Raw genomic sequence first — 23,148 nt, 5'->3', positions numbered from 1 at the left:
TGGTAACCCTCAAAACTCCCCTTTTGTCCCAACTGATCCAGTTGGGGTTAAGGGCTTCTTCTGATGCAGGAAGCTCTCCTCACCTTCTGCTACCCTCCCTCTGCAGGGGTGCCATTTTGATCCTCTTTTTTCTTCCTCTTCCTTCTTTCATCCTACTTGGTTACACTGGGATTTTTTTTTTTTTTTCATCTTAGGCGTCCAAGGTCCTCTGCTAGTGTTCAGCTGGTCCTCTGTGAGAATTGTTCAATTAGTAGATATATCCTTGTTGTATTTGTGGGCAGAAATGAGCTCCATGCCCATGTCTTTCGACTCTTCCACCAGTCTTGACCTCCAATGATGAAATTCTTATGCAAAAATATTAGGAAGAATAGAAGGTTACTTGCCTAAGGGAAAATGTAAAACCAGAAAATAGTTGGTAGCTATTTTCAAGTATGTGAAATATTAATTAATGAGTAGTTATGTATTTTAAATCTGTGCTAGGTATCACTCTAAATATTGGGAATACAGAGATTAAAAACATCTTCCTGTCTTAGTTATAATTCAATGTGCATGTGTGTGTGCTCAGTAGTGTCCTGTCTCTTTGTGCCCCACTGGACTGTAGCTCACCAGGCTCCTCTATCCATAGGATTTTCTCAGTAAAAATATTGAGGTGGGTTGTCATTTCCTCCTCCAGGGCATCTTCCTGACCCAGGGAGTGAATCCATGTCTTCTATGTCTCCTGCATTGGCAGGAAGATTCTGCACCAGGTGGTAAGCTTTTGAGCAGGAAGATTCTTCATCACTGAGCCACCTGGAAAGCTTGGTGGCTCAGTGCTGAAGAATCTGCATGCAGTGAAGATTCACAAGAATATGAGTTCAATTCATAGGTCAGGAAGATCCCCTGGAGGAGGAAACAGCAACTCATTCCAGTATTCTTGCCTGGAGAAATCCATGGACAGAAGAGCTGGTGGGCTACAAAGAGCCCACAAAGAGATGGGATACTACTGAGCAAGAACTCCAAAATTACAAATCACTGCTGAGCAACTGTCAACAGGAGAATGTTGGATCTCACTAAAAAAGATACCCCATGTCCAAAGGCAAAGGAGAAGCCCCAGCAAGATGGTAGAAATGATGGACTTGCATTTAGAATGAAACCCCATCCATGCCAGAGACGCTTGGAGGGCTCAAACAAACCTTGTGTGCACCAGGATCCAAAGACCCCACAGAGACTGAGCAAGAACTGTGTTTGAGTGTCTCCTGTGTAGAGATGGGTCAGTAGTGGGCTGCTGCCAGGTCAAGGGCTCTGGGTTCAGTAGCCCTGGGTATGGCATAAGCCCTCTTGGAGGAGGTCACCATTAGCCCCACCATGGAGCCACTAACACAGGACTGGGGAAACAGACTCTTGGAGCGCACAAACGAAACCGTGTGTACACCAGGACCAAAGAGAAAGGAACAGTGACCCCCAAAAGAGAGTGACCCAGACTTGCCCGTGAGTGTCCAGGAGTCTCCAGCAGAGGCGTGGGTCAGCGGTGGCTTGCTGCAGGTTTAGGGGCAGTGAGTGCAGCAGTGCATGCATGGGGCATTTTGAGGGAGGTCACCATAAAAAAGAGCAAAATAACACCATATGTCACAGCAGGGAGGGACTTTAGAGATTTTCATACTGAGTGACATTCAGACAAGAAAGACAATTACCATATGATGTCAGTTAGATGTGAAATCTGAAAACAGGCACATATTAATTAATTTATAAAACAGAAGGAGAATTCTGGATGCAGAAAACAAACTTATGGTTACTGGAAGATAAGTATGGCGGAGGGGTAAACTGGGAGGCTGGGACGAACACACGCACGCTACTGTATATAAGTGAAAGTGGAAGTGAAGTCGCTCAGTCGTGTCCAACTCTGCAACCCACGGGACTGTAGCCTTCCAGACTCCTCCGTCCTTGAGATTTTCCAGGCAAGAGTACCAGAGTGGGTTGCTAATTCCTTCTCCAACTGTATATAAAACACATAACTAATAAAAGTCTGCTCTATAGCACTGGGAATTCTATTCAATACTCTGCAGTGGGCTATGTGGGAGAAGAATCTAAAATAAACGAACAAACAAAAACATCATTGTAAAATGAACAGTATTCATTAGAGAAGTCAGGAAATTCTGTTAAGGATTTTGTATTTCAGACTAAGATTACTCAGGTTATTATTTGAATAAAGAAAAGTTAGAAAGAAGGATGGCAGTAAGGAGCATGCAAAAAAGAGACAGGGTATCTAACATGAGCTTAATATAGCAGGTCTTTTTAATTGCATCATTTTTAATCTTATGAATATATTACATATTGCTTAATGAAGAAAAATCAGGAAAATTGTTCTCCTGGTTTCTAATGCTCAGGGGCCATCTCTCTATATAGTTTTTTTTAGATAGGTAAGAAGGTTGTTACTCTACTTTTCCAGTTCTAAAGTTTTTAGAAATCAGAGTGATTCTTCCTGAGACTTATTATGTCAGACCAAAGATACATTCAAATCCAATAGAAGATTGAATGTTTCTGACATGAAAGGGCTATGGAAACATACCAAAACAAGACATAGTGAGAGATGAGAGAGGTGTTCTTCCTCCTCTGTATGTGTATACGTGCACACTAGTTTAGGGAAACTACGTGTGTTCTATGCAAGTATCACATATAATTTCTTTTTATCTTCAAAATTTGGATTTTTTTTTTTTTTCAGTGGGTTTTGTCATACATTGATATGAATCAGCCATAGAGTTACACGTATGGGCTTCTTTAAAAGGTCTTTAGATCTTCTTTAATAAGAACATTTACTCCTACTTGCCGTCCTTAAACTCTCAAAAGATCCCAAATTCCCTTTTCCTTTCTGGATCTTCCAAATTCTGGTGCCTCAGACTGATTTGTTAATGGAGGCTTCTTCAGCCGAAGGTTGGTTACTCTGATAAAAGCCAGGGGCTCCATTCACTTCAAATAGGAAATCTTTTTATTCTCTCCACCAGTAAAACTTGAAGATAAATGCTCAGATTAATCAAGGGTAAACACATGAGTTTTAAGTGTATTAAATTTCCTCTAAAAAATATATGGGCTGTTTGTTTTTCTGGTATTGAGCTACATGAGCTGCTTGTATATTTTGGAGATTAATCATTTGTCAGTTTTTCATTTCTCATTATTTTCTGTCATTCTGAGGATTATCTTTTCACCTTGTTTATCATTTCCTTTGTTGTGCCAAAGCTTTTAAGTGTAATTAGGTCCCACTTGTTTATTTTTGTTTTTATTTCTGTTACTCTAGAAGATGGATCATAGAGGATCTTGCTGTGATTTATGTTAAGGAATGTTCTGCCTGTTTTCCTCTAAGAGTTTTATAGTTTCTGGTCTTACATTTAAAAACACATTTGAGTCAGTTCTAAAGAAGTAGATGAACCTAGAACCTATTTTACAGAGTGAAGTAAGTCAGAAAGAGAAAAAACAAATTTTGTATATTAATGCATATATATGGAATCTAGAAAGATGTTACTAATGAACTTATTTTCAAGACAGCAATGGGGATGCAGACATAGACAACAGACATGTGGACACAGTAGGGGAAGGAAAGGGTGGAATGAATTGAGAGAGTAGCATGGAAATTCATATATTACCATTTGCAAAATAGATAGCTGGGCTCAAACCAGTGCTATGTGACAGCCTAGAGGATGGGTTAGGATGTGGGAGATAGGTTCAAGCAAGAGGGGATGTATGTATACCTATGACTGGTTTATGTTGATGTATGGCAGAAACCAAAACAGTACTGTAAGGCAGTTGTCCTCTAATTAAGAATAAATAAACTTAAAAGGAAGGGGGAAAAAAAAAAAGAATACACGTGTTAGACTAACTAAAGAATGTGAATTTATCCATTTACTTTGATTTTGACCTGACTTGAAAATAATAACCTTGACATTATTCTGCTCAGAAGCAATTTTCTTCTTCTCTTCTTCTTTTGAGACAAAAGCCCACACCATTAGCTGAGAATTATTATTTGGGAAATTATGTTTATGAAGTGATAGTTTTCAATATACTAACTGAGATTCTATCCCAGAAGATGAAATGGAAAGACTTTCAGACTAAATAAAACTGAAAACATGGCTTATCAAGTCAAATAAAACACTAAGCAAGAAGGAAGAACATTGAAATTTGTAAGTTAACACCTTAAACAGGTGTAAGCATGGTTAAGAGTCATTCTTTTTTACCCAGCCATTCTGGGTCTTGCTGTTTATAATATTAATAAATCCAGCTTCTCTCTTGATATATCAACCTTTAAAGCCAAAGTTTTGGTGATGAAGATCAGAATTGAGTTCAGATCAAGGAAGGGTGACAAAGGGAGTTGTCTAGAGCCAATGACACATGCCTGCTTTATCAGAATTGCAGGGGAACTGTATTTGACACAATGATGGTGTTAAGATGCTCAGTCATGTATGACTCTTTGGGACCTCATGGACTGTAGCCCATCAGACTCCTCTGTTCATGGGATTTCCCAGTCAAGAATACTGGAGTGGGTTGCCATTTCCTCCTCCAGGGGTACCTAACACAATTGTAGCTACCAGTTAGCTATTTAACAGCCTTTGAATTGCAAGTATTTCAGTATAGCTATGATTCAAAACAGAAGAGAAAAAATTGAAACAAGTAAGGACATAATAGAGTTTGTGAATTATGAGAATATGTTTGTATTTTGCTTTGAAATGAGTGGGGAACTAATGAATGATGAATGGCATGTGAAAACATGTTGGAAGAGTACCCAGGAGCTGGTAGAAAATTAACAAAGAAAATTTCCCTGAGGAACTGAACCTTCAATAAGAAAATATTTTTAAAATGTTTCCTAGTATAAATAAAATATTTAAAATGAATATGTTCTCATGTTTACTCACATTGCCACTATTTTTGTTGCTACTTCTGTTGTTATTACTGAAAATAATATCATGAGAAAAGATCAGAGATTAATAGATAAAGGTCTAGGTTTGGAGAATGTAGTTGTTCCAGAGAAGCAAGGCATGCAGAGGCACATAGAGTATGGGACGGAGACTTGCAAGTATGTAGTATATATATATATAGTATATATATAGTATATAGCTGGGATTCAAAATAGAAGAGGAAATGAAGGTAAGGACACAATAGAGTTACCAAGTTATGACAATGTTTGTATTTTGCTCTGAAAGGAATGGGAAACTGATGAATTGATGAATGACATTTATTTTAGAGCAATCTCTCTAGTGATAGTCTAATATATTAGAGAAAGACAAATATGAATTTATGTTGGCCAGTATGAGTCCACGTGGTATTTCAAGTGAAAAATAAAAAGAGTTTGACATGAACTAGTGAGAGTGAGTACAGGAAGACAAAGCAAATTTGCAAACTACACAGTAAATTTGACAGATTTGTTGATTTATTTTATGTCAAAAGGGGAAATAGAAAGAACTAACTTACAAAGCTAGGATTCTGGCAAGGGGAAGTGTGCTGATGGAAATGATTTATAGTTCAGTTTAGAACATGGTATGCATTTTAATATTTGGGCTGCTGTAACAGAATACCACAGACTGGATGACCTACAAATAAATGAGCTTAAATTACATAAGTTCTGGAGGTTCCAAGTCTGAGATCAGGGTAACAGCAGGGTCAGGTGTAATCCCTACTCTGGTGACAGATTTCCCCTCATATCATTATATGGGGAAAGGGTCTCTCTGAAATCACTTTTATAAGGGCACTAATCTCATTTATGAGAGTGCCAGCTTATTAAGCTGAGAATCTCCTAAAGCCTCAATTTCTAATATCATAACATTGAGCATTAGGATTTCAACATATGAAATTTGGGGGATACATTCATTTGACAGCAACGTGTTTTAGATCTTTATGCTAAATAAGCATTTACCTTTCACTTCTCTTCTTTTCTCAGCTATTTGTAAAGGCTCCTCAGACAACCATTTTGCCTTTTTGTATTTCTTTTTCTTGGGGATGGTTTTGATCAGAGCCTCCTGTACAATGTTAGGGACCTCCATCCGTAGTTCTTCAGGCACTCTGTCTATCACATCTAATCCCTTGAATCTATTTTTTACTTCCACTGTATAATTGCAAGGGATTTTATTTAGGTCATACCTTAATGATCTAATGGTTTTCCGTATTCTCTTCAGTTTAAGTCTGAATTTTGCAATAAGTAGTTCATGATATGAGCCACAGTTGTCTCCTGGTCTTGTTTTAGATTGTATCCTTCATAACTCAGTTGGTAAAGAATCTGCCTGCAATGCTGGAGACCCCAGTTTGATTCCTAGGTTGGGAAGATCTGCTGGAGAAGTAATAGGCTACCCAGTCCCATATTCTTGGGCTTCTCTTGTGGCTCAGCAGGTAAATAATCCGCCCACAGTGTGGAAGACCTGTGATCGATCCTGGGGTTGAGAAGATCCCATGGAGAAAGGAAAGGCTACCCACTCCAGTATTCCGACTTGGACAATTTCATGGACATAGTCCCTGGGGTCGCAAAGAGTCATACAGGACTGACCTACTTTCACTTTCACTCTTATGTAGCAAACATATCTATCTTTTTCATTGTTGTATCCCCAATGGCCGCTATTGAATTAGGCAGGGAACAAACACAAAAACAATGTTTATATAATGAAAAATGTTTGTAAAAAAAAGCATGAATTTCTAGGATAGTAGTATATATTCTTAAGAGGAATCTATAAAAATTGGAAGAGGTTTGATAAAGTGACTTTCAAAAAATCCTCAACTAAAGTAAAACCTGTTTTTTATTGAGAAAACAAGTTGGTATTGTAAAGCTATTATCAAAATGTACTACATAGTCTAGCTCTTTAGCTCTCTATTATTTTATAGATTTATTCATTCACCTAATTATAAATTGCATATCTTTTCTCTGCCAGAGACTGGCAAATTTGGCTTTGGAGTGAAAAATGAAGCAGGGCAAAAGCTAATAGAGTGTTTCTAAGAGAACACACTGGTCATAGCAACACCCTCTTCCAACAACACAAGAGAAGACTCTGCACATGGACATCACCAGATGGTCAACACCAAAATCAGATTGATTATATTCTTTGCAGCCAAAGATGGAGAAGCTCTACACAGTTAGCAAAAACAAGACTGGGAGATGACTGTGCCTCAGATCATGAACTCCTTTGGCTCATGGGGAGTGAATATTTGGATGATTTTTTTAAATTATACCTTACATAGAAAATTTAAATTTTAATGCTTTGACTCTATCAATTTAGTTCTGAGAACATGTGCCAAAAATATTATCAGAGAGAAATTAGATGTATATTTACAAGGAAATTTTTATTTTTAAATTACTGAAGATATTAAATTTGGAAATCACCTAAACTAGTAAAATACATTCAAACATATCCATTAGATGGAATATTAGGTAGCCATTAAATATGAACACAATGTATGATAGAGATATTGTTCAGACCTGATAGGTTTTCATTTTCCTTTTCTAGTAGCAACTCCTTTTATGTTTGTCTGTTTGTTTTTGATTAGGCATATGGCAACCTGCAATAAACATTCAATTTCTCAGCTTCCACTGGAGCTGAGTTGCTTTTTTAATACATTGTTATTAATGGCTTACCAGAAGAAAAGCCTCTCTGAAACGGATTGGAAATGTACTTTTTCATCTCTTCCTCTTTCATGTCAAAGAAGATTTCGTCTCAGTGATATAATCATTGCTTGATAATGGAACACCTGTTAATATATTGTATCAGTAGTGCAAATAGAAAGATCATATTTTGTGTCTATTTCCTCTAGTTCACATAAGGGCCCAAATAACATTCATCTCTTATGGGAAGACAAATCATATTAAAATCAGTATAAAAATACAATTATAAAAAATTCTTGCTTAAATCAACAAAAAGCTAGACTTAATGATAAAACACTGGAGATGTTTCCACTAAAAAAATTAAGAATGCCCACTACCACTATTGTAATATTTATTTTACATAGAGATATATGATCAACATAAAAGTTTATCGATTTGAAATGAAAGCTGTGAATACTGACAAGGAAAAGACATATCTATGATTTGCAGGTAATAAAATTTTATATGTAAAATTTTGAAATTAAAAACAGAGTTTCTACACCAATGAATGTTCAATATGGCTGCTGAGTTAAATTTATATATATGTATATATATATGCATATATATATATATATATATATATATATTTAAGAATCTATATTGCCTGTCATTTTCTTAACAGTCACAGAAATAATCAATTGAAAGTTATGGAGAAAAATAATTTCATTCAAAACTGTAAGAAAATGCAATTTGTCCAGGAAGAACTTTGTCCAAAAATTTGAGCAGGTTGTACAAAGGAAAATATAAACTTTTGCTTAAAGATAAAATTAGAATATGTAGCTTAATAATTATATAAAGCATGGTCCTAGAAATGTGCATATTTAAATCCTATTAAACCCCCCTTTTAGTTGTCAGAAAACTTATAATATCTCTCCAAAATTCATCTGGAAGTATTACAATACAAGAATAAGAAGATTGTGAATAGGGAAAAACTAATAAAGATTATAAAACAACAGTAATTAGGAATGTGATTTGACACAGCCTGAAAGATAAATCAGTGCATGTAAGAGTGATGATTTCTGCCACAAAAACTGCCCTCTGTGACAGATGGTGTAACAACGAGGTGCTTCACATGCGTAAATTGTACCTGCTCTATATGGGTCAGGTTTTGATGTATCCACTTCATACTTGGAAACTTGAGTCAGAGAAGTTAACTAATTTATTTAAAATGCTAACAATTAACATTTTATAGATGTAAGATTTAAAAGAAAGACTCATTCTGCATCTGAAGGACTAATCAGAGAGAATGATTTCCTGATTTTCAATTTTCTAGACCAGATTTCCAGAGACATAGCTTTTATTTTTCCCCCCATGTGTAGGAATATCAGAATACCTGTTAGATGCTTACATTAAAACTGTTACTTATGTGTTTATTTATTTTTAATTGAAGCATAATTGCTTTACAACATTGGTTTGATTTCTGCTATACATAAACATGAATCAGACATAGGTGTAGATATGTCCCATCCTTCTTGAACCTCCCTCCTACCAGTCACCCTTTCCCACCACTCTAAGCTGTTACAGAGCCCTGATTTGAGTTCTCTGAGTCACATGGCAAATTTCCATTGGCTACCTATTTTACATATGGTAGTGTATATGCTTCCATACTACTCTCTCCATTTGTCACCCTGTCCTTCCTACTCCTGACTAATGCCCATAAGTCTTTTCTCTATGTCTGCATCTCCATTGCTGCCCTGCAAATAGATTCATCAGTATCATCTTTCTAGATTCCATATATATGCATTAATGCACAAGATTTATTTTTTTCTCTTTCTGATGTACTTTACTGGGTATAATAGGCTCTAGGTTCATCCACCTCATTAGAACGGATTCAAAATGTGTTCCTTTCTGTGGCCAAGTAGTATTCCATTGCATATATGTACAACAGCTTCTTTATCCATTCATCTCTCAATGGAAATCTAGATTGTTTCCATGTCCTTTCATAAATAGTGCTGCAATGAATATTGGGGTATAGGTGTGTCTTTTTCAATTTTGGTTCCTCAGCGTATATGCCTAGAAGTGGTGGTATTGCTTGGTCATATAGTAGTTTTATTGTTAGTTTTTTGTTGCTTTTTGTTTTTTTTAAGGAATTGCCTTACTGTCTTCCTTAGCAGCTATATCAGTTTACATTCCTATCAGCAGTGCAAAAGTGTTCACTTTTCTTCATATCTTCTCCAATACTTGTTTGTGGATTTTTTGATGATGGCCATTCTGACCAGTGTGAGGTGATATTTCATTGTAGTTTTGATGTGCATTTCTCTAATAATGATCAATATTGAGCATCTTTTCATGTATTTATTAACCATCTGTATGTCTTATTTGGAGAAATGCTTGTTTAGGTCTTTTTCCACTTGTTGATTGGTTTGTTTGATTTTATGGTATCGAGTTGTGTGAACTGCCTATACATTTTGGAAATTAATCCTTTGTCAGTTGTTTAATTTGCTATTATTTTCTCCCATTCTGAGGGTTATCTTTTAAAGCTTTAAGTTTAATTAATACTGGCACAAAAACAGAAATATAGACCAATAAAACAAGATAGAAAGTCCAGAGATTAACCCTTGCACCTTTTACAATGGGAGGAGTCAAGAATATACAATGGGGGAAAGATAGTCTCTTCAACAAGTGGTGCTAGGAGAACTGCACAATTACAAGTAAAAGAATGAAATTTAGAGCACTTCCTAACACCATACACACAGATAAACTCAAAATGGATTAAAGACCTAAATGTAAGACCAGAAACTTATAAAACTATTAGCAGAAAACATATGCAGAACACTGTATAACCTAAATCATAGCAAGATCCTCTGTGACCCACATCCAGAATAATGGAAATAAAAACAAAAATAAACAAGTGGGGCCTATTTAAACTTAAAAGACTACTTTTTTTTTTAAAGCTAATTTGAGAGGATTCCAATCCCTTGTAGTAAAAGATTCCCTAATCTAAATATCAAAATCTAATATCTTTATTATATAGTCTCCAAAAATGAATAGCTCAGAGCACCTTCTAATTAATATTAAAGAAATTAGTAAGAAAAGGAAGGATGAATCAGCTAGTATTTCCCTTGCAATTTGTAATTCATTGAAATGTATCAATAATATCCTTAGCTATGCTGCTGCTGCTGAGTCACTTTAGTCATGTCCAGCTCTGTGCGACCCCGTAGACGGCACCCCACCAGGCTCCCCTGTCCCTGAGATTCTCCAGGCAATGACACTGGAGTGGGTTGTCATTTCCTTCTCCAATGCATGAAAGTGAAAAGTGAAAGTGAAGTCTCTCAGTCGTCTCTGACTCTTAGCGACCCCATGGGCTGCAGCCTACCAGCTCCTCCATCCATGGAATTTTCCAGGCAAGAGTACTGGAATGGGGTGTCATTGCCCTCTCCAATCCTTAGCTATAGTATGTAACAATTCATAGCAAATAACATATAATTTAATGAAAGAAAAAAATCTTAAAGCAATTCTAAACATTATTAATGAAGCAGTACAACATTTAATTTAAAAATAGACACAAACACAGAAAACATATAAATGGATTTAATTACTGAAAATTCCAATGTCACATAATATAATACACAAAATACGATACCAAACAACTAAGAAATATCTTCTCACATAGGACCATGGTCTAATAAGTTATTATACAGCAATGATTTACACAAGTTGATAAAAAAAAAAAAAAAAAGCAAACAAAATTTGAAACAAAATTGAAAAATAATATGAATTAATAATTCATATAAAGACTGAACTAATTAAGGTGTTAAAATTATAACAAAAACGTGCCAAAGAAATTGACTACCTTTATCTATTAAATTGGTGGCAATATCAAAATGAACATTTATCTTCATTCCTCTGTCAGTCATCAGTATTGCTTCATGTATGCATGTAATAGACTTTGATAATAAAAAATTGCAAAAGTGTTTAGACTTGCAACTAATAATACTAAAATGGTTAACAAGTATTATCTGTTTATTTAAATTGCTGTTTTTCTACACTTCAAATTTATTTTGTAATGAGCACGCCTTATTTTTATGATAAAATGAAAAAACAAACATTATTCAAGAATTTATGAAGCATTAAATCAGTAACAATATGCAAGAGTGATTTCGCCCTGGTGTTCTTGGAGAGTGGGCATTTGGGAAGTTTATTCAAAAATATTCTTGATCAAAAGTTGACCTTTTTAAATAATAAATTCATAGAAACTATAATACCTCTGTTTTTCTGGGAAAAAACAAAAAAGAGAGAAAACATGAGTAATTGGGCTCTTGGAGATAAGACATAAGTAGAACTTATCTCTACTGTGAGGTGTATCTTCACAAAAGGGCTATGGACATACCATTCCCAACCAGGAAGACCTACACTAGGGCCTCTTTGCCTCAGCATAGAACCAGCAGTAACATTTGATACGATGATCCAGGCCACCCTCATCACAAACAGAGAAGGGATGTGACTCAGCAAAACTGACTTCTTACTGAGAAAGCCAAACACCTGCTCTACAGAGCAGGTCCAATTATTTGGTTAGGTGCCTGGATCAGAACTATGTATTTTATTCTCACTGAGTACATCCTTGAGAGAAATGAGAACTGCATTGTTTTCTAGCGGGCTACCATTGGACTTTTCATTTCATGTGCAGTCATTATACTATGGCCAAAGTAACCTAAAACCACAGTTTCACAACCAGAGGCCAGTAAGGAAAGGCAGATAAGGTGAGTCTCAGTGACTACTGGGCCGCACCACTCTGTCGTTGTTCTCCATTCTATCCAGACTTTTTGTATAGACTCTGATCAGGGTGCACCCAAATCCACTTTTTTGATACATTTACCTGAGACAATTTGCATGTTTTTTTTTTAACTCCCAGAGAAAAGGTAGAAATATCATGTCATGGATCCTTTTTCAATCACAGGCATCTGGATCGGTACATTTGGAGTATCAAATGAATGTTGAATCTTAAATAGTAAAGAAATCTTTTGGAAAATTTCTAAAAGGAAAATCCAGACTTTTTTTCAGGAGTGAATGAGTATACAGTTCTTATTAAGGCTGTGGTCAGATAGTATAAATTGAAGAAATTTTTAGCTTCTTTTTGGAGATAGTACAGACATAAATAAAATGATACTTTCAGAAACACTCCTTGAATAAACAAGGTTATTAGAAACAGAGAAGCTCACTCTTGTTCAATGTAGTGTGCTTCAAAAACTTTCTCTTATATAAACTTGGAGTATAGGAAGGAGCACTAAGATGACTTAAGAGTTTCAGGGTTCAGAGAAAAAGGTTTGCAAACAGTTCTGCAAAGTTTTATAAAGCATAAAATTGAAAAAAGACAAGAAGATCCCTACCTTTCAAAAAATTTCTTTCAGATGATGACACCAAGAATATTCTTTGAATTAATAGATAGGTTGGCAAATAAAGAGAGGAACATTCGTGTCACATCTCCAAGAAACATTATCTGAAAACAAAGGTTTTAAAATAATGGGTGATTCAGCTACCATATAAATGTACAAGACTCTTAAGAGTCATAGCTTTTGAACAAAGTTTGATTTTGGTGCATTACAGAAAGGAGGGAGGTCAAATCTGGATAGTGTTGAGATGTTTCAATAACAGGCCCAAAGAAATCATCATTGATCCTCAATTATAATTTTCCTTAACTTTCTTACTAGGCAGGATCAACATTATGGGCTCTAGGATTGCAGGTAGTAGAAAAGAACATAAACCACTTAAGAACTTATGATATAATAGAAAAAAAGAAAACAGATCTTGATAGTCCTTGATTCTGAGCTTCCTCTTCATCCATACTATTTTTACACTATAATTTTTTGCACTTACTGTTTTACTGAGTGAATTATTTTGAATTGCTACCTCTCTTTATGATTGCAATGTGGTCAATTTTCTATCACAAAAAAGCTAATATTGTCATTATTATCACTATATCTACAACTACTTTCCTATTTCTCCTTTTTTTGTAGTTAAATTTCTCCAATTTGCCTCTAGTTAACATTATTTCCTCCTACTCTGCTCACTCCTATCTGCCTTCTCTTTCCCACACCAATTTTACCAAATGACTTTCCCTAAGGTTATCCATGACCTCCAGTTAATGAAGTCTAATGGCCTCAGGCCTCACCTTTTACCTGGTTTCCCATTTACATCAGAAAATAATGATAACTCCAACAAATTATTTCTTTGTAACTCTGACAACATATGCCCATAGTTTTTTTATTCCCTGACCATACTTTCTGAATGTAATTTGCTGACTAATATTTCTGTCTCAGATATTGAACTCTAGAGGCGTTTTTTTTTTTTTTTTTTCAAACTTTAGCTTTAGACTTTATTCTCATTATATTCTCTGTTACTAGATAAGCTTGTCCATTTTTTAAAATATTAAGTATCATATTTAGGCTAGCATTTCCCAAAATTCTAGCGTAGTTCTCTCCTCTGAAATATATAGTTGTGTAACTCTCTACTCTTCATTTCATCTTGAAATATGCCAAAGACATCTCAAAATTTCTTTCAGGATTCTCACTTAAATGAATATACCAGAATTGTCCACTTGCAAACTTGAGTCACTTCAATCATCACTTCATTTGCAGCAGACATACTAAACTAATAGGCCATATTCATTTTATATGCTAATTATTTCCTGGATCCAACCACTTACATCATCCCAAGATTATGTTTATCAACTATGGCTTGTAGTACTGCAATAGTACTTTAATTATCTCCCTACACATACACTTATTGTACCGTAATTCATTCTTCACAAAATTCGCAGAGTGATCATTTTAAAAGAGACATACAGATGCCCAGAAGGCACATGAGAAGATGCTCAGCATAGCTAATTATTAGAGAAATGCAAATCAAAACTGCAATTAGATAGCACCTCAACCAGTCAGAATGGTAAGCACCAAGTCTACAAATAATAAATGCTGGAGATGGTGTGGAAGAAATGACAACTCTCCTACACTATTGGTGGGGATATAAATTGGTTTAGTCACCATGGAAAACAGTATGGAAGTCCTTTAAAATCTAAAAAGAGTTTCCATATGATCCTGCAATATTGCTTCTAGGCATAGATCAAAGAAAACATAATCTAACAAGATACATCTGCCCCAATGTTCATGGCAGAACTATTTACAATAGCCAAGGCATGGAAGCTATGCAAGTATATATTGACAGATAAATGGATAAAGAACATCCACTGTGTGTGTGTATACAGAATGAAATACTATTCAGCCATTAAAAACAATGAGATAATGCCATTTGGAGCAACATAAATGGACCTAGAGATAATCATACTAAGTGAAGTAAGTCAAAGACAAATATGATTTTGATATGTGGACCCTAAAAAAAGAATATAAGTGAACTTATTTACAAAATAGAAATAGACTTATAGACATAGAAAACAAACCTATGGTTAAATGGGGAAGAAGGAATACCCTAAACTTAGGGATTAAAATAAATACTACTATATATGAGTAGATAACCAACAAAGATCTGCTATATAGAAGAGGAAACTATGACCAAATTCTTGAAATAACCTACAATGAAACAAAATATAAAGAAAGAATCACTTTGCTCTTCATTTGAAACTAACATAACATTGTAAATCAACTATATTTTAGCAAAACTTTTAAAAAGAAAAAGAAAAAAAGAAACTCTATTAAAAAGCCACAGTCATCAAGACAGTATGGTACTGGCACAAAGACAGAAATATATATCAGTGGAACAGAATAGAAAGCCCAGAGATAAATCCATGAACCTATGGACACCTTATCTTTGACAAAGGAGACAAGGATATACAATGGAAAAAATACAACCTCTTTAACAAGTGGTGCTGGGAAAACTGGTCAACCACTTGTAAAAGAATGAAACTAGAACACTTTCTAACACCATACACAAAAATAAACTCAAAATGGATTAAAGATCTAAATGTAAGATCAGAAACTCTAAAACTCCTAGAGGAGAACATAGGCAAAACACTCTCCAGAGAAATAAATGACCCAATCAAAAAATGGGCCAAAGAACTAAACAGACATTTCTCCAAAGAAGACATACAGATGGCTAACAAACACATGAAAAGATGCTCAACATCATTCATTATCAGAGAAATGCAATTTAAAACCACAATGAGGTACCTTTACACGCCAGTCAGGATGGCTGCTATCCAAAAGTCTACAAGCAATAAATGCTGGAGAGGGTGTGGAGAAAAGGGAGCCCTCTTACACTGTTGGTGGGAATGCAAACTAATACACCCATTATGGAGACCAGTGTGGAGATTTCTGAAAAAACTGGAAATAGAACTACCATATGACCCAGCAATCCCACTTCTGAGCACACACACTGAGGAAACCAGATCTGAAAGAGACACGTGCACCCCAATGTTCATCACAGCACTGTTTATAATTGCCAGGACATGGAAACAACCTAGATGCCCATCAGCAGATGAATGGATAAGGAAGCTGTGGTACATATACACCATGGAATATTACTCAGCCATTAAAAAGAATTCATTTGAAATCAGTTCTAATGAGATGGATGAAACTGGAGCTCATTATACAGAGTGAAGTAAGACAGAAAGATAAAGAACATTACAGCATACTAACACATATATATGGAATTTAGAAAGATGGTAACGATAATCCTATATACAAAACAGAAAAAGAGACAGAAGTACAGAACAGACTTTTGAACTCTGTGGGAGAAGGTTAGGGTGGGATGTTTCGAAAGAGCAGCATGTATATTATCTGTGGTAAAACAGATCACCAGCCCAGGTTGGATGCATGAGACAAGTGCTCGGGCCTGGGGCACTGGGAAGACAAAGAGGAATCGGGTGGAGAGGGAGGTGGGAGGGGGTATTGGGATGGGGAATACGTGTAACTCTATGGCTGACTCATGTCAATGTATGACAAAACCCACTGAAATGTTGTGAAGTAATTAGCCTCCAACTAATTAAAAAAAAAATTAAAAAAAAAAATAAACTCATTTCTTTCTTAAGTCCTTCTTGTACAATGGTGTTTTTTAATTTTTTTCCCCCTGTCTGGAATATTCCTCTCTTACCCTTGGCAATCTAAAAATGTTAAGAGGAAAAATAAAGCAGAAGCATTTATTTGGGATCAAAGTTGTGCTATTCAGGGTACAAAGATTTGGGTAGAAATCCAAATACTGTCCCTCTGCCCTTTCTAAACTCAGCTTGTAGCTCTAGAAGTTCTTGGTTCACATACTGCTGAAGCCTAAATAGAAGAATTTTTAGCATATCCTTACCAGCATGTGAAATATGCACAATTGTATGCTAGTTTGACCATTCTTTGGCATTGCCCTTCTTTGAAATTGGAATGAAAACTGACATTTTCTAGCCCTGTGGCCACTGCTGAATTTTCCAAATTTGCTGACATATTGAGTGCAGCATTTCAGCAGCAGCATCTTTTAGGATTTTAATCGGGATTACATCATCTACCTAGCTTTCTTTGCAATAATGCTTCCTAAGGTCGAAGTGACTTCATACTCCAGGATGTCTGGCTCTAGGTAAGTGTCCTAACCATAATGGTTATCTCAGTCATTAAGACTTATCGCTATTACAGTTATGATGATGATTATTATTATCATTTGGTATAGTTCTTTAGCATATTCTTGCCACCTCTTCTTAATCTCTTCTGTTTCTGTTAGGTCTTTATGGTTTCTGTCCTTTATCATGCTCATCCTTGAATGAAATGTTCTGGTTACATCTTCAATTTTCTTGAGGAGATCTCTAGTCTTTCACATTCTATTTTTTCCATCTACTTCTTTGAGTTGCTCATTAAAGAAGGGTTTCTTATCTGTCCTTGCTGTTCTCTGGAACTCTGCTTTCAGTTGGTTGCTTCTTTCCCTTTGCCCCTTGCTTTTCATTTCTCTTCTTTCCTCAGCTATTTGTAAAGCCTTCTCAGTCTTTGCCTTTTTGCATTCCCTGCCCCCCCCCCCCCCCCACTCCGGGGCTTTTGGGATGGTTTGGTATTCCTGTACAATGTTACAAACCTCTGTCTCTGTCGTTAGTTCTTCAGGAACTCTGCTTACCAGATCTAATCCCTTGAATCTATTTGTCACCTCCACTCTATAATCATGATTTAAAAAAAAAAAAAAAAAGTAGAAACTGCAAAGATCCATATAGTCAAGGCTACATTTTTTTTTCCCCCAGTAATCAAGTATGGATGTGAGAGTTGGACCATAAAGAAGACTGAGTGCCAAAGAATTGATACTTTCAAACTGTGCTGCTGAAAGACTCTTGAGAGTCCCTTGGACTACAAGGAGATGAATTCAGGAATGAATCCAGGATGAATCCAGATGAATAAAGCAAATCAACCCTGAATATTCATTGGAAGGAATTATACTGAAGCTGAGCCTTCAATACTTTGGCCACGTGATGTGAAGAACCAACTAACTGGAAAAGATCCCAATGCTGGGAAAGATTGAGGGCAGGAGCAGAAAGGGATGACAGAGGATGAGGTGGTTGGATGGCATCACTGCCTCAATGGACATGAATTTGAACAAGCTCTGGGAGGAAGTGAAAGATAAGGAAGCCTGGTATGTTTTGAAGGGGTCCCAGAGTTAGACATGACTTGGCAATTGAACAATAATCAATTAGCTTCCCACTAAGGATAAAAATCAGACGTTTTTAAAGACAAAAAACGGAGTGTCTACATAATTTGCTTACAAATAATTTTGATTGGTGTTGCAGGCAGAAAGCTAGTTTTGGCTGAACATGATTGTTTGCCAATTCTATTATTCAGCAAATGTCCTTTGCTGGAGCAATAACAGTTATTCTCATAGAGTTACTCAAATATTTGGAATATTTGCAGTTTGGTCCAGCTCAAAAGTTCATGTTTCAACTGGTGAGGATGCATAAAAGGTTTACGTTCTTAACAGTCTCTCCCCTCCATTTTAAAATCCTATGACATAAGTGAATCCATTCGATTTTGTTTTCCATGCTCTTATAATTGTTCACTCCTTCAACTTCCAAATGTAAGCACAATGTTCTCCTTTAAAGTGCTCATCTCAGTTGACAATTATTATTTATTTCTGTTAAATATAATGGATATTTTCCCTCAATTAAATCTGTCTTTCTGGCCTAACCATATACTCTCTAATTTTGGTAACCATGTCTGCACCTAATACAATATCAGGACATAGTTACATATAAAACATGTTGATACATAAATTTCACATATTACTCTTTATTTCTTCACATATTACACCTTATTTCTTCAATGAAATACTCTCAGAGTATGTATCAGACTGTACATACTTTTTAAACTTGCTTTTTAGCTAAAAGCACAGAGGTCTTCTTTCATATAAAATATTATTAAAATTCAAATATGTAAAACAAAAAGAAGTAGAACTATTCCAGTGGTGGAGTGGATGTTTCCTGCATAGCCTTCTTCCTATTTCCCCAAGTAGACTCAGAAGTTCCTCTAATTCCTTCCTGTTCACATATCACATGAACCAACAGCTCTGGCATCACCATGAAGCTTAAAATAAATAAATAAAGCTCCTCAGACTCTGATCCAGACATACCAAATCAGGAATCTACATTCTAATGAGATTTTCAATGATTTTCATGCACACTAAAGTTTGAAATTACTACACTTTATCATTTAGAACTTATATAAATTAGCTTTTTAATGACTTTCCTGCCAAAGAAGGGTTTTCAGTCCCTGGTTACATGCTCATGAAGTCAGGCACGTAAATATTAACCTAAGACTAAATTCAAATAACAGACCAAAAGGTTATTAGCATGTGTTGTGTAAGCCTTGCAGTTTTACTGGTTGGCCCATTTAGTTGTTAGTAGATCATCAGGTGGACCAAATCTGAGATGATACAATTCTGTGTCATTGCTATATCTAAAAATAACTTCTTATTTTTCACACAGTCTATTTGAGACTATTTTAAATCTGCATCCTCACCCTAGTCCTGTATATTTTCTAAATTCCCCCCAGTATCAATATTTACAGGTTTCTTATTATGAAAATCCCAATATATAAAAATCTTCTCCACCTAAGTAACTCATTAATTAGGAAATAAATGTTCTAAGTGATAAGATATTTTCATAACCAAGCCCAAGATTCAGAAACTAATAGGTTGCCTATATATTTACATGGAGGCAAAGATTTGAAAGCAATGAAGTCCTTTGACACGCAGCTTTTTTTAAATAGCAGCATCCCAGATGGAATATTGCAAGAACTGGTCACACTTATATGCAGAGTCTTTTCCTGTGTCAGTCACCCAAACACCCAGCACCTTCTGAAAGAGACATCCATATCTTTTAAAATATGTCATATTAATATTAACACACACAAACACACAGAAAATTGCTTTTGTGGTTATACTTTTGCTAAAATATATTTTAACATGGCATTTACTAAAAATGCAAATATCTTGTTGTTGTTGTTTAGTTGCTCAGCCGTGTCCAACTCTTTGCAACTTCATGGACTGTAGACCAACAGGCTTCTCTGTCACGGGATTCTCCAGGTAAGAATACTGGAGTGGGTTGCTATATCCTCCTTTCCTCCTCTAGGTGATCTTCCCAACGGAGGGATCTTCCCAAACCCACTGTCTCCTGTGTCTCCTGTATTGGTAGGTGGATTCTTTACCACTGAGCCACTGGAGACTGGAAAGTCTGCCTCACTAACTAGGAACAATACATAGGTCACAAGTTTAGATTGACCATGTTGATAACCAAGTCTGAAATTATTGGAATATTCCTCATTATTCTAGGTTACTTATCACTTCTTTAAAAAAAAAAAAAAAAAAAAGAAAGAAAGAAAGAAAGAAAAAATGGTATGGGCTTAATAGAGTTTCTTCCTGGACTGGATCCAAGAGTTGTACTGAAATGTTTTTCTCTTCCCATCCTTGGGGAAATGAAGGCTAGACACCAGACTAATAGAAAAACCTACACAACCACTCCCCAAGTTTCCTGAACTCAGACTCATTGCCTCGGCAGACCTGCGTGATGAGGACCTTGGGTTTGTCTTTTAGACTCTGGTAGTGATTGCTGTTGAAAATTTGGAAGATGGTGTTATCATGAAGAATGCTTCTGCTGCCAAGTCACTTCAGTTGTGTCCAACTCTGTGCGACCCCATAGACGGCAGCCCACCAGGCTCCCCCGTCCCTGTGATTCTCCAGGCAAGAACACTAGAGTGAGTTGCCATTTCCTTCTCCAATGCACAAAAGTGAAAATTGAAAGGGAAATCGTCAGTCGTGTCCAACTTTCAGCGACCCCATGGACTACAGACTAACAGGTTCCTCCGTCCACGGGATTTTCCAGGCAAGAGTACTGGAGAGGGTTGCCATTTCCTTCTCCAATCATGAAGAATATCTGGCTCTTTTTCCGTGTGCTTTGTCCCACAAATTTCATTCAGGACTCCATGTGACATAAATACCAGGAATATGCTATCTGAGGATTGGTGTTCTTGCTGAGCAGCAAATTCCCTTAGTGCTGTACTGTTTCCTGAAATAGACTCCAGAATTACTATTGAGGAACTCTTCTTTTATAGTTTACACTAAAATACTAGATGATGTTCATAAAAAGGAACAGGCACTAAAGAATAAGGTGATGTAGACTGAATTGAATTGTAAGTGAAATTATATTCTGACAAATAGGAAATGTGTAAAATACTAAAGTTAGTAGAGATTTTACATAGTATCTAGCTCAATGGTTTCCAATAGAACTTTACAGTTAGGAAGATGTTGGGAGATGGAGTAAATGAGGGGCAAGGGAGATGATGTGTCTCAAATAGAACTTTGCTTTCATCTGTTTTACAAATTGGAGTTCCTGTACATTTTCATTAAAAAAGAAGAAAAGATAGAAAAGAGAGCAAGAAAAAGGAGACAGAGGCAGAGAAAGAGAGAGAATTTTGACAAAAAATTAGAAATACAACAAATTCCTTCATCATATAACAGGAGAATGTTAGCTTTAAAAAGGTTTGTCTAAAGCCATCTGGGATACTTTTGGGAGGACTAGAATCACAATTTTTTCTTTATGTCTATGTGTGTGTGCAGGTTTTTGTTGTTGTTGTTGCTCTGCACACTTGATTTTAATTTTATACACAAGGTATTGAAAATATGAAAGTTTCAAAAAACTCATTCTGTAGGCATCAATAAATTTCAGGGTCCAGAGCACCAAGTAATAGATGACTTGCAGACTGAGAACTTCAGAAGATCCAACATATTCAGTGAAATGCTATATAATGTAGCTCTACGTATTTCCTCTGAGACTGCACAGAAGGAGGCTAAAATTCAGGGGATCAATTCTGGAGCAAATATGAATTATATAACATGTATTTTGTACTTACACCTGTTAAGGAAGATGTTCAAAACTGCTTAGGAGGGAAGGAAGCTTATTCCACTCTCCTGGTCCATTTCTAGAGCTGTGAGATTCTCTTTAACAACTAGAGAGTACCCAAGGTTTTGAAGTAAATCTTGCATTTCCAAAAGGTCAACTTCAGAACCATATTGATTAGCATGTGTGCATGCTAAGTCCCTTCAGTCTTGTCTGACTCTTTGCAACCTTGTGAACTGTAGCTTGCCAGACTCCTCTGTCCATGGGATTCTCCAGGCAAAAATACTGGAGTGGGTTGCCATGCCCTCCTCCAGGGGATCTTCTCTACGCAGGGATCAAACTGGAGCCTCCTACATTGCAAGTGGATTATTTACCCACTGAGCCACTGGGGAAGCCCCATATCATTTAGAAAGATAAACAAATTCTTTTTTTTTTTTTTTTCATTTTCAAAGCATTTTATTACACAGAATTTTCAACTACCCACAGAAGGGATATTGTATAATGAACCCTCATATATCCATTACCCAAGCTCAACAACCATTAAACTATAACTGGTCATGCCTATCCATACTCCACATACCCTCCCCATCATCTCACACTATTTTGAAGGAAATCCCAGAATCTGATTTTATCACAAGTTCTTATTAGATCAAAATTCAGTGTTTGCATTATTATAATTGTGATATTTACAATTGAATTATAGTAGACATTATATTACATTCCTTGTAGAATTTTATATCTTATTTGGAGTTAGTGATTAACTTATTTTTCATTTACTTTGCTTTTTTATGCATCTATTGCTAATGTATCCCCAAATATCTCCATGCACATATCCACATTCCTATACATGTCCCACTCCCCACAGTCCTCTGCCCTGCTCCACCAGGAGCTGGTGGTTGTCTGGGTCTGTTGCTCAGCTGTGAAGTGGGGTCTTCCTTCACCCTCATCCTAAGAATTCTTCACACAGCTCTTTTACCTTGGATGCATTACTTCCTGGTTCATATTCCTTTATCTTTCTTGGCTTATTTCCTTGTTTGGTGTAGTACATGTCCAAGAAGCTTCTTAAAAGGATGTAAAACATGAGATATTTTGAGATCTTGCATGTCTGAAAATTTCCATTCTAATTTAATACTTAATTTTTTCTACTGGTGAGTGTCTCTCAGAGTAAAATTTCTCCCACCGAGACTGGATCACTGCTTCTTCAGTCTCTCATCCCAATATCCTGTATAACTGAGTGAATTGACCCTGCTCCTCTGTAAAACACCCATCC

The 23,148-nt window shown here is 36.1% G+C and overlaps 1 pseudogene; it reads right to left on the bottom strand.

Annotated features, from left to right (window-relative positions):
* Positions 1 to 12,426: 12,426 nt before the first annotated feature.
* LOC136175978 (inactive caspase-12-like) lies at positions 12,427 to 22,926 on the bottom strand (annotated as a pseudogene).
* Positions 22,927 to 23,148: the final 222 nt, after the last annotated feature.

The sequence above is a fragment of the Muntiacus reevesi genome, chromosome 9 (assembly GCF_963930625.1).
Source record: "Muntiacus reevesi chromosome 9, mMunRee1.1, whole genome shotgun sequence".
NCBI classification, from domain to species: Eukaryota; Metazoa; Chordata; class Mammalia; order Artiodactyla; family Cervidae; genus Muntiacus; species Muntiacus reevesi.
This window is presented reverse-complemented; position numbering and strand designations above follow the sequence as displayed.